Source organism: Platichthys flesus, chromosome 1 (assembly GCF_949316205.1).
Source record: "Platichthys flesus chromosome 1, fPlaFle2.1, whole genome shotgun sequence".
In the NCBI taxonomy this organism is placed as follows: domain Eukaryota; kingdom Metazoa; phylum Chordata; class Actinopteri; order Pleuronectiformes; family Pleuronectidae; genus Platichthys; species Platichthys flesus.
This window is the reverse complement of record NC_084945.1, coordinates 13,623,497-13,637,233: the sequence shown is the minus strand read 5'-3', so window position 1 is coordinate 13,637,233 and position 13,737 is coordinate 13,623,497.

Here is a 13,737-nt window from a genome sequence, read left to right as displayed (position 1 = left end):
GGCCAGTGGCATTTACACATGGCCCAATCAGATGAGGATCCCTGACAGTGAAGTACGTTATATAACATTATATAATCCCATAAGGCTAAGTGGTTCAATTCTCCGCAGACCGTGGAAGTCTTTTTCAAAGTTTACATTTCCCTCATACATAGTACGTGCTGGGCTTACTCCACTGTATTTACATATGTGCAGTATTTATATATGGACCAGTCAGATTCCTCGCAGCTGGAGAAAAATGAAAACAATGGGACACACTGCTGAAGGACGGCTTGGGAAAGATTGATGAGGCTGCATTGTACAGCAACAATAATTTCCTGGGATATCAGTTCTCCATGCACACAAAACATCTAGAGAAGTGAAATGTATTTGTAGCATTTTAGCATTTATGTCAATGTTATCCCTCTTCGCCCCTAATTGTCATTAAAACAACTGAGGCCTGAGTGTCAGGCAGTGGCTGCAGGTTCGATTCCGACCTATGCTGCACGTCTTCCCTGCTCTCACCTTCCCCGCTTAAATTCTGCCATATCAATGTTGGGACAGTGTTTCTGTGAAACTAAAGACCTACTCTTCAGCCTATATGTGTAGTCAAAAGCCTGAAAACAAGCATGGTCCCTTTGTTTAGGAGAACTACTTAAAAGCCAAGGAACTCAATCTCCCAGGATGCTGCAGGTAATTTTTTTTCCAACAGTTACACCTAGAAGTTTGAAAAAGCCACCAGGGTCAACTCCAATTGGTCACTCTGGCCCCATGACCTGTGAGGTCCCCGGGCCAATGTAAGGACAGATCTCCCCCTCCTCGCTCTCTTTTCACCAACCTTCCCCGGAGGAAGGCTGCTGGCCTATCTTCTCCTGCATCGGCGATGGGGGAGCCTGGCATCTTCTCTTCGCATCCAAATCTACGAGAGGAGCGCAAAGGTCTAGCTCCCAGCTCATCTTCTTAAGGAAACCTCCTCTCAAATCAAGTTCTTCCAAACTCCTAGCAGCGACTTGATGTCCTGCAGGTAAGATTCAACAAGCAACGGAGCCCCACAGCTCAACAGAACCGAGAGGACTTTGACCACACAAGGCCAGAAGACTTCACACAACCGGCAGGATGAACGGCTAACTGCGCAGCAACTTCATTTTCCCCTTTCCAAGGATCGGTAACAAATCTGGGCTTAATAATTATACTAAGCTAAGTAAGACTGTTTATTGGATTCTGTGTGGTGTTCATAAGTTTGATTTATGTGGAGATATTGTGGTTACAGTTATTTGAAAGTAAATGTTAGTTACATTCATAATAAATGTTTTTCTTGCACAAATGTTCTTTCATTAATGTTGCATCAGTGAATTTTGCCAACCTCTACACTGTCAAGAACTCCATAAGGTTCACTGTTTATTATATAATCTCTCACAGTAAATATTGAGATTTCTAATTGAACTAGATCTAAATGGGACTGATCTTTATCAATAAATGGCTATCCTCTTCCTTTGAAGGGGGATGCCCCGATGTAACTTTAACCAATAAAGTTATGATTTAATATTAATTTTTAAATATGAATTTTTTATATTTCATTTTGAGATGTAGGTTAAGTGATCTGCATTGAGCTTCATCCAAAGCAGGACAGGGAGGACTGAGAGGTGACATCCCTTCACTGTTGGATGCTGTCGGAGAAAAAACTGGGCTGGAAAAGGGTCCATGAGCAGAGATTCAAATGTCTCCACGGCCCAAGAGTTCCCTTATGAATCTACATGTAAATTCACCATATCTGTGTTTTCTTGATCAGCCCCCTAAACATGTCAAATTTGTTATCATCCAGATCCAAGAGATATTCTCCGAGACATCAAGGAAAATGATGAAAAACACGTTATTAACTATCAGACAAACAAACAATGAAGACACAACCTCCTTGGCTGAGGTACTGAATAAACCAGATGTTTACACAGTTTCAGAAAGACACTTTCATTGTAGTCGTTGTGGAGAGTCAAGTTCCATTTTCCGCATTGTCAAATAAATGTCTTTATATTGTTCATTACGGCTGAAAGTTGAGTTTCAAACAAAGGTCAGAGCAAATCAAGTGCATCAAAGACGTCTTGGCTTTCCAGCCCACTAAGCGTTCCTCAGATCACGGAACAGAACCTGGCTCCTCACCCACCACTCACTCTCACATTGACTCACACAAGTAAATGACTCACCAGCGACATGAGATGGTTGAAAACGGGCCTCCCTGTCATCCTCAGGTTTCACTGTTGGTTGCTGTTAAGAGGTTGAACAGTGATGCTGCTGTGATGTCGGTTTCCCTCCCAGGGCCCTGCTGTGATGAGATGAACAATCTATTGATCTGTCAGGCTCAGCACAGAGCGCAGGAATCGCTGTTCAAAGCTGAACACTCGCTCTCTGCTGCCGTCAGTGTAAGTGTCCACAGACAGGAATTCTGTCTGTACTGACCTTATTTTGCTTTTTTTAACAACGATAAGCAAATTCCCAGACCTGCTGTCTGTTCTGATTGTTGCAGTCAGAGTTGAGCACATTTCTTAGTATGTGCCGTCTCCAAATGCTGCCCACAGACCTGCTCGATTCTCTCCGCTGAAGGGCAAGAGAGGGGTTTAGATCTGCCGCATTATGATTTGATTATTGCGGAGAGGCAGCGTGGAGAGAGTGGGGGAAACACTGACATCATCAAATTAGAGGTTGTTGAAATCAAATTTGTTTCTGTCCAAGTTTGAAATTCGAACATTAGAGCCAAAAGGGACATCAGATCCTGGAAGGCGATGCACCACATGAAGCAAGTGAACGATAAACAGCACGGATGACTTGAAACCCATCTCTCTAAATACCGCGCACTGAGAGCAGACTAGAAGGATTCTGCAGTCACTCACATTTTCAAAGCAGAACAGTGCAGATGCACTGCCACAGCTCAAAATAACAATGGAAAATACTTCACAGACAGCAGCTGAGTACGACTGGTGGCGTTTCAAAGACTCAAAACTTATACGCCCGACTTTTTGAAAAAAGTCGGGCGTATAATCAAAATCCATGAATTGTTCCCTGGGAAAACTGGGAAAATGTTGTTTTAAAATTTCACAATGTTAAAAAAAGTTTTTAAAAATTCCTGGAATGAATCCTTGACCTTTCACCAAAAGGTCAAACAGACAGGGATTACCACATAACCTCCTGGGTGGAAGTTATAATATTTTATTTGTTTGAGCGGTACAATATTAGCATTTCATCACATTTGATTTTCAAGAGGATTCAATTTATTATTTAGCTAAATTAAATAAGAATCATTGAATAAGATCAACCAATTTCATTGTTAATGATAATCAAAAAAAGTTGGAAAAGACAAATATTTTGAGAAATGACTTAATTACTTTTCTGTTACAGTCATAAATTGAGGCTTAGAGAATATGAAGACTGAACCAGTGAGAGAGAAGAAACAAAACCAGTAGATCAGCCTGGTCTCTCCTGAAGAGGCTGACACCACTGAAGGTCAGGATGGACCGAGATGGCTCCACTGCTGTCAGTGCTCTCAGCAGTGGGTCGAGGCCGGACGCTGCTGCAGCACTGACACAAAGGTTCAGCTCAGTTCAATCTGGGGTTTTTCCACAGTTGCCCCAAACACTAGTTCACAAACCTCGGCCCGTCTCTGACTGAGCGACTCATATCGAGACAGCAGGAAAACCCAAAAGCATTCAAGCCGATGATAAGTGAGGAAGAAGGCATCGCTAATGAACATAAATATTCATCCGATAATAAACACTTCTATTAGGTGGTAATGAAAGACAGTGTGTGTCTTTGTGCCCGGTCGGGCCAGCGAGCTCCACCGTCCAGATGTTTTCACTGCGCTCTCAGGTCGCAGAGACAAACAGCATCTTCATTGTGTCAGGGATTTACGACTGGAAACCGCTCCACCTAAATATAGCCGTGCACAGCGCGGCTCTCACCACGTTCTGAATTTCAATCAGGGGCACTGCAGGGAGAGGTGGCACTTCAAGTTCGGACCTGAACGCTCCACCGTGGGCAAATTAATCCAGGAAGAAAGACGAACTCCTTCCAAAGAAAAGAAAAAAAAAGAAGAAGAAGAAGCTTCTTCTTCACGCACAAATAATTGCTGTGGCAGAGAACTGGTCAAGATAAGATCGGCTGTCAGTTCCCTGCAATTCATCCTCTTGAAGAGAAAATGAGCTCCATCTTTTACCCTTCGTTGTTGGAAGCGAATGCAAACACAAAGAAGGTGCATTCACCCTGGAACTGGTCCTTATTGTTTGCAGACTTGTGGACGTAACCAGGGCAAGAAGAGAAAGAATGTCCGCTTTCAGTACTTGCAGAAACTTAAGTGTACTGTACAGCCCAATAAATATTCGACCACTACAGGGATGGAGACAGACACAAACGGAGATGCCAGTGCAAAGTAAGGCTCCGCTCTGACAGCTATAAAGCGCAACTATAAACTGATGGCGACTAACGCTACAAAAGCTCTGTGGTCCTGATACTTAAGAGACGGCCCCAAGCAAACTTTGAAGCAGCTCTTTAGGCTACGTCCCGGTCGGTGCTTTAGGTGTATAAAGTTTCACAAGGCTCTTATGAATGTAGAAGGCAGAAGAGAGTCAAGTCAAAGTGCGTTTATAAAAACCCCAAATCACAGAACACAAGTTAGCCTCTTGGTGCAGAACAGTCTGTGCAGCATTATGACACCGACTGTCCTGAGACGCTCGGACCAGACACCGAAACATGAAGAAACTCCAGGACGAGCAACAGAGGAGGGAAAGGAGGGCAATAGATGTCATGTGCACAGAATTGAGCAGCAACGTAGATTTGGACAATTAGCACAATGACAAAATAAACTTTAAATATCATTGAGGAATGTGACCTGGGAGGACTTTGATCAGATAGGACCCGAGCCACGCCACCTTCTCGCCCCCATTAAGACCTGGAGAAGGGACAGATTACACCGACATACAAGGGCCAAACACAAGCTCATCACTCACACATCTGGAAGAAGAAAACAAATTCGAGTGAGAGAGACGAGGAGGAGGCTGGGGTTCCAGAAGGATAGAGATCCAGGTCCAACACATCTGGATTGAGGCCCCCCCCCCCGGCGGCCAGGAGAGGAAGAGAGGTCTCTGGGCGGCCGATGTTCCGGCGCAGAGAGGCCGAGAGACAAATGAGGACAGGGAGGACAACATTGGGAACAGAGAGATGTTTACACGCTTGGAAAGCTCAGTTATCACGTGGCAGGACAACACAAATATTGTTATACATTTTTTATCTCGACCAGAGAGTAAGTTGTGTTTTTATTTGTGTAGTTCGCAGCATTGCACACAAACCACTGGACACATAACTATATAAGTTAGTGGAACAATGTGATATGAGTCAGGTTAGAACCCATTGAATTTTGGTGTACGTATATGTACCATACTAAATGTATCTGGGACATTTAGGAGACGGATATGTTTGGTCAATGATGTGCACTGAATGGTAACAGGTCACTGACAGTTATAGATGAGTTATAAGTTTATGTCTCCAAAGAGTCAGACAGTCTGATCTGTGTGATCTGATATTTGCAGGGAGTCAATGATTGGAAGCTGAATTGGTTTTTAAACTCTCAAGTGTTGTTGAAGTGAAGTTCTAATCCTGGTTTTTCTCCAAAAGCTGCAGGACAGCATCAGGGAAATATGGTATTGCTCACTCGGTGTAGTAGTAAAAACTGGAGAGATGAGGAAATCATTGTGTATCTAATTTCATTTACCTCAGCAAAAGTGCAGTTAAGAGGCAGCTGCTTCTGAGTACGTTTATAATAGCGTCGTGTCATAAACAATCAGAATTGTGTTTATTGAGAGAGATGCTGCTCTAACAGAAAACAGAGCACTCGGTCTTCAGCAGGGCTGCTTCAGGAGACTGTGTTCTTCTGAATAAACCAGGGTCTGTGACTGTCTGGTTTGCGGTGGAGAGAGATGCAACTGAATGGAGGAGACAAGACAACAGCGATTTGAGTCACTGGTGCAATTTTCATCAGGGCCTGCTGCTGCAGTGAAAGGAGACACTAAGCCGAGCTGGAAAAAACGATGATGAGATTCTATTGATGATCATGGAACCACAAAGCAGTGGTAAATGACGCACATTCTTTGTGACGTGAATCTGTTGGCGTCCCATTGAGGAGACTTCACTGAATTTAAGGGTAAAGACTTGATCACAGGTTAGGGTAAGGTTTAGGTAATGGCAAGGGGTCAGAGGTCAATGCAATATCAACTGAAGTGATGCAAACATGACTCTGGGGACTTGTGTCAGCGTGGGGACTATCCGTGTGGTCCTCAGAAGGTCCTACTGTCTTCAGTGTGTTGTGAGGTCGTAATGTGGAAAAAACATGGACGTCATAAACAAAATAGTTTTGAGCATTTAGAAAGAAGCACATTGATACAGCTTTCTAATAACTGCATAACAAAGAAGAAAAAGGATGTACATTTAAAATGCACATTAAGAATTTAAATGTCTGTATTGGCGAAAAGTGTTGTCAGGCACTTGTAATAGATGGACGTGCAGCTTGCAAATCACAATAGAGCAAAATATGACAAACTCACATTAGAAGCTATTATATAGAGCTGAATTATGTTAATTGGTTTATAAGTGATGTCAGTTTTCAGATTTTTCAGAATATTCCCAAAACACTTGAATGCACAATTAATCCAGGTCCCAGTGGGAAGAGGTTTCATTTTGAGGGTTGACACTTAGTTTAGGGACTTGGGAATGCATTGCGTCAGTGTGTCCAGCCGGTAGACAGTGAATCGGGTGTGTCCTTGAAGCACTCGGTTTTATTCCTCCTCATAATTGTTTCCATAACAGTTGCTGGGGTATGAGCAAGCATTAAAGCTGTGGTTGAAGGAAATATTAAAGATAATAATAATGAGATCTAAGTCAACGATTTGAGAGCCACGTAAATGATATGTCATCAAACACAAATGGCCATAAACACAGTCATAAAAAAAACAATTACAATCAGTGGATATTATTCATTCTGACCTCACTGCTCATAAACTGCACAGAAACCTGATCAAATGGATTAAATTATATAGTGATTCAAGGCCATTGCATGAGTCACCACTATTTTTCATAATTCTAGGTGTGTTTATGTTGGGAGCATTGAATTTTATTGTACGATGATATCCCCGACAAAACCATATTCGGACACACACGTTGCAGAAGACCCAGCGCTTTAGCCTTTGAGCTCTAAACCAATGCTTGTTTAGCACAGCTCAGCATAAACTTGCCACTGCTGTGTTGACCTGCATGGTCTGTTTGGCAGAGGGAATTTTGGGAAGAAAAAAAAACAAAACAGCTCAGACACAGCGAGGTGACGTGAGGATGCGAGAACAGCTGTGTTTATGTGGACGAGGCGGAAATATGTGTTGAGTCTCTGGCCTGTAAACCCTCCAAGAACACAACGAGGCTTCATTTTAGCCAGACGTGTTGCTCCACTTGTGAATGAGTCGCACATACAAAGTTGGGTGATACATATGTACACACTTGAGATGTGTGGTGCCATCAAACAAGTGGAGACTGGATGAGAGGCAGCAGACGGAGTTGTTGGCCACCATTGATGGACTCTCTCCAGTGGGACCAAACCTCAACACAACGCCCTCACAATTTGGGTTTTTCCACTGCAGAGAGGTGACACGGGATGAAGCCTCCGTTTTTTTTTTTTCTTTTCTGTTTCACTGGGTCAGCACTCACTTGAAAGTCTTTGCAAAAGGTCATAATCAGCATCACATTAAGGTAAGGTGGTCCAGTCATATCCTGGAATTAAAGGTTGCAAAGACCCTAAGATGGGATCAAAGCAGATGATGCATGGATAGATGGAAAGACCCTATCTGTAGAGGGGTCCAGTTAGGTGTAAGACGTTTTCAGATATGACCTGTAGATAAAGTTCAGCGAATTGGATCCAGACTTTATCCGCAGTTTGCCTTTCACACAAACGCAACAAACACAGATGTTTGTTTTCTTTTTTTATGTCTGTCACGTGTTAGAAGTGTCATCAATCATCCCCTTGGCGGTGAATCCAGCCAAGGCTTCCCTGAATTTCTAAGGACTTTATACTAGGAGGCCAGCAGGAGAAAGACTGCAGATAATCTGGAGGCTCTCACTCGGACGTTAGCGTTCACACATGCACCTTGTCTAGAGAAAGTGCGGATATTATCCAGAGTAGCTGTAGTAAGAGACTGTGGGTCAGGAGGAAGAACGGGCCGTCCACAAACCAGACGGTGTGTCAAAGTGTCCTCGGGCAGCATTGATGCAGCACATTGCGCCATGACAGCTGTGGCGACGGTGTGTGAATGGTGTGTGACAGAAAACGCTCTGTATGGTAGTGTCGTGTGATTGTGTGGGTGTGACTTGTACTGCTAAGTGCTTTGAGTGGTCGATAAGAATAGGAAAGTGCTGTATAAAAGCCAACCATTTCCATTTAGTCTTTAAAAGTGTCTCTTTGCATTAAATAAAAGCTGAAGTTCACAGCTGTTATTTTGTTCAAGCACAATTTGCGATTTTAGAAACAAAAAGTGGCCACAACCAAACCAAACTAGAGCACTACACAATTTGTAAATCTAAAAATAAGGAGAATCTAAGTGAGTGTAGATATGCAGCCATATTAAAAGGAGACTAGCACAACTTCGGGAATCAAATTAGGACACTTACGTAGCTCTCGGCCATGAACCCACACAGTGCACCAATCACGTCTCTGCGTGGCAGACCGGACAGGTGTTGCTCATTATGCAGCTAACCAGGAGGAACATAGTCACAGGCAATCGAGCGGAGGAGCAGACCCACAAACCACACACGTTCCTACATCCTTTGACAGAAGCACACTATGAGACAAACGATTTCTGTGCAATAAATAGTGCAATTAAGGACACAGGATGCGTCCTATGGTGCGTTAAGTCTTCCAGTAGTTTTCACCAAATCAAAATGTCACAAGAATTAATATCATGGTTTAAGAAGGCATTCTCTCTGGTCACTAGTGGTGGATTTCTTAAATGTCAGATATGACAGACTAAGTAGTATTACATTTTGTGGTCTAGGCTCATCAGGAACACAGCTGGAGAACGGAGAGAGTTGAAGAAGCAGTTGAGTTTTTGGTCTTAGACTGAAACTGAGGATTAAAAGTCTATGGAAAGATAAACAAAAAAAGGAACGGTTCACTAACAGTTGTCCTTTAAGCACATTTTTTTAAAGTTTTTGCTGCTCAGTTGAGAAAACATGAGTGAGGATCATTGAATGTGCTATTCATGTTCAAAAATTACATCCCACAACTATTAAAGGACCAGTATATACGATTTTAGTGTCATCTAGTGGTAAGGTTTCAGATTGCACCCAACTGAACACCCATCTCCCTTACCCTTCATTTTTTAAGTGTATACATTTAAGGTGTGTTACATAGGAGCAGGTGAGGACCCAAATGAAGAGTGACACAATGAAAGATCCAATGAGAGTGTCTTCATCTTAACTCACAGTTTAGGTGAAGAGGTCGGTATTGGATTCGGGGAAGGTGGTGGAAAAAACATAGGCAAAAAGCAAAATCAAAAACTCATAGGGAAATAAATTCACAGGACGAAACACTGAGAAGACTGTTAGTATGTAGGGAAGAAAACTATTGTATAACTATTAAAGGACCAGTGTCTGGTTTTAGCGGCACCTAGTGGTAAGTTACAGATTACTCTTTCCCTCACCCTTCACTTTCCAAGTGTACAGAACCTATAGGTAAAGTTCAAACATTGCAACGTGGTGGCCTCTGTGGGAAGAGGACCTGCTTCCAACTTTAATATAATAAGCTCATTCTGAGCCTACACAAACTATTAATTCCAGATGATTATACACTAAGAAAAACATAATTATGAATATTCAATACAATTTCTGTCAATAAATACCACAAAGTCCTACACACGGTTCCTCTAAACCTCAGTCAAACAAGTCCACATATCTGACAGCAACATCTGTCTCAACTGTGATAACTCTGTCCTTAAACAAACCTACACATGGTATTATCCGATTACAAAACACACCATCACTCAACACTTGCCAATGGCAACACTAGACGTTAACACATCATTCTTGGACACTCAACAAGGAAAATAGAAGGAGAACAGGGCGTTATTAGCTCCAGCTCTCACTTTAACCCTGTGTGGAACTTTTTCAAACTCTGAGTGACACCTGACCAAGATCTGAAAACGTGTCTGCCCTTTGGCAGGTGAGTGAGTTTTCTAAACACGTAAGTGATAAAAAAACAAAAAAAAATTTAATATTCCTAAGTGACATCTGTTTTGGCTCATTAGATTAAATCAGTGTGCTAATAGTAGTCACAGTAACGTGCAATATTTAACAATTTGGTATAGATTGTGTTACAGATGTCTGTACATCATCTGTCTTTTTCAAGTCGATTCCAAACAGAACTTCACTTGACATCTAGTCTCCAGTGTGGAAGAAAACTTTCCACGTAGCCGAATCTTAAATGTCAATCAGATGTTTTTCCACGTGGACGTCAAGGCTCGGGACCATCCAGGAGCTTAGGCTGTCAGAATGAGTCATATTCCAGCTCTTCATCTTCAAACACATTTTATAGTTGTGTGTTTATGTGGTGAAACCATTTTTGTTTTATGACTACTGTATTTGGATTGCATGTATTATTCCGTTTTAATTCTATTTCAATTTCATTTAACTGTGTTTCTGATTTTTCCTGACCTTTAGCTTGTTATCAATGTCCCAGGCTGCAGCAGAACCAGGATTAGCTGAAGGAAATATAAAGTAGTGGGAGTACTAGCTGTAGTGGGAGCAGAAACAGTTGTAGTGGTCTTTTAGAGTGCCGAGTAGAACAGAGCAGATATGTAGATTCACTAAATTTATTCTTGGCAGAAAAATAAAAGCGAGTTTTGGTGTCTGATAAAGCCACTTGTTATCTGGAATGAGCAAAGTCGCACAAAACTGTTTACCACCTCCATCGCTGAGTAACATAATCACTTCAGAGACTCATTAATTCTAAATGGGGGGATGATGATAGATGGTGCTGTGATAGAGCACATCCAGAACAACGGAATCCACAAAAGCACCGGAGCTAACGGGGCGAAATGGAAGTTATGCTGTTTTTCTGGGAAAGTCTGCAGAGCAATGGAAAGATGAACGCAGGAAGAATATGACTAAGAAAAAAACTGAGACATGGTGGGATGACAGAAGCAGAAAAATGTGTTCATCGTGTGTATGAGACGATTTGAACGTCTAAACGATCCCTTTCCACTTCATTTAGCCAGAGGTTCATACTAATGGCAAAGTTCTGTCAAAACAATTATGTAACCTTTTTGTAGGAACCAGTTTCTGGTCGAGTTCATCAAGGTGTAAAGAAAGGGACAGTGGTCATTTCATTCAACAAAAGGATACCACAAAGAGTTTGGAAATGTCCAAACAGAAAAAAACAACTGGTATGTGTTGTTGAGCGGTTTTGGCTGTGGAGCATAGACTGCAAATAAAGATGGACGACATGACTGCTCCTCAAAAATGAAGCCAAAGCGTCTCAATTGCCACCTAAAGGGCTGGATGCTGTATGGGTCATAACTCCTGCCTCCTCCATGTTAGTGGATGGGACAAGGACCAATCTAAAAACTCACAGCATACACCGAATAGATTTTTCTCAAAGATGTTTTCTTTCACTTTAGGTCATTCTTATCACACTGATGTATGTTCAAATCCACGATTGCTTCTTCACAGACTCTGCTGCAAATGTAGAAGGTGATAGCAATTGTATCTGGGATATTTCAGCTTTGTGAGTAGAAGTGTCAATGGATTGTAAATCGATATAGTCTATGCACTGGAGGTACTGCATCAACTGAACCCCAATCTCAATGTATTTGGACTGTGGGAGAAAACCCACCCACACAGGGAAAACATACAAAATCCATACAGAATCCCCGGCCGAACCAGAATTCAATCTGCCCACAGTAACGTGAAACCTGAGAATTATTCCTGTATCAGAAACAGTGAGTACTGTTGGTCACCTGTCAAATATGGTGGAACATTTGCTGAAGAATGCAACGATGTGGATGGAGTCGCGAGTTCCAAGAAAGCATCCAGGCTGAGGCAGCATACATTGGTCCTCCTGAAATTGATGTGCGTCAGCAGGCCTGTCGTCAGGATGGCTTCACGCTCATGTCAGCACTCTGATCTCCTGTTACTGCTCACTACTCACTCCAAAAGAGACAACGCCACAATGAACAAGTCGGTTAGCTCAGACGTCAAAGTCCAACCACCACTCCCAAAACATAATTTACGGTTCTGGGAGGGACAGAAAGAAGTTTTTTTTTGTCTTTACTCTTCCCCTCTTATAGCCTGGTTGTCTGAATGTGATTTCAAATATAACTACACTTGTAAATACAGCCGTCCACCCACTATCATAATTAGTGAGTATAAATTACACAAGGAAAAAAGAAACCCTTCTGGTTTGTGTTTTAAACCATGATAACATATTGGATGACTTAACTAGAAACAATGTGTGTCAAATAAAGTGCAGATAGAGTTAGAGAAACATTCCTTTAGAGTGAAGGCTGTTCGTACAGAATCGTGCGTAATTACACAGACAAAAGCAAACAAGACGTACATCCATTACAGCTGTCTGAACTGTATGTGTAAAGCTACACGTAAGCCACTATCAGCCTTTAACGGGACCACCGACAGTTCGATTATTTGACCAGGGCTCACAAGCTCTGGAGTCTTTCACAGTTTATGTATAAAGAGATAAAATGTGGGAATCGTCAAATAAATTGTTAATAAAATTGAGAGTATTGTCTTTACAGCTCCCACAAGTCAGCTGTTCTAACCCTTACGGGGAAAAGGTCACCAAAAGTCGAGAAATCCCAGTTCGGTCTGGGAACCAAAACCTTTCCCAGAGCCCCTGCAGGACCATGGTGCAGGAGGCAGCTAGCAAGTCAAGTATAGTCTAGTAAAATAAACTCATGACCCCGAGCTGGGGCAGTGCAGGGCGGCCCAGGCTGACATTTGTCTTGGCATGAGTAGCGAGTACCAACGTGAAGTGCAGATAGACCAATGACATCAGTGAAATGGGAACAGTGGCCTCAGGGTATTCAATGAGATGCTGTTTTAATGTGGCTCTATGAGAAGCTTTATCATGATATAGAACTGGTCATTTGTCTTATATATAATGTAAAGCAGCTGTGGAGGATTTGCGTGAATGGACCTAACTACTCTGTCATATCCGACTGACTCTGTCAGTTAATGTTTCTAATCATCACGAGCTCTGCTACTGGAAATACAAAACTTGTCCTACAAGTATATAAAGCAGGTGCTGAGGAAAACATCAGCATAAATCAAAACAATAAACTCAACTGAAACAACCGGCCCACTAAAAATACTGTTTATTATGACCACAAATTGATGAGTGTTGTTGGATGACTCTGCTTTTAATCCTTTTCATCCCGAACTATAAGCCAAACTCAGTCTGACGAAGATAATAATTCACTCAATAAAAATAAATATAATTTTCTTGCATGGCTGTGTTTTTCTGTTTATGTTATAAAGATTCAAAAACACCTGAATTAGATATTCACTGAAAAAAGAGTTCTGTATTGGAAATATGTTAGCTTAATTCAAAACCTAAACATAATGTAGACAATCCTAATATGCTTCTGGAAACATCTACTGTATTCTCTGTATACCTGGAAGATTTCTCAATCACTATCACATTTTTGTCATAAATCTGTGTACGGCCTG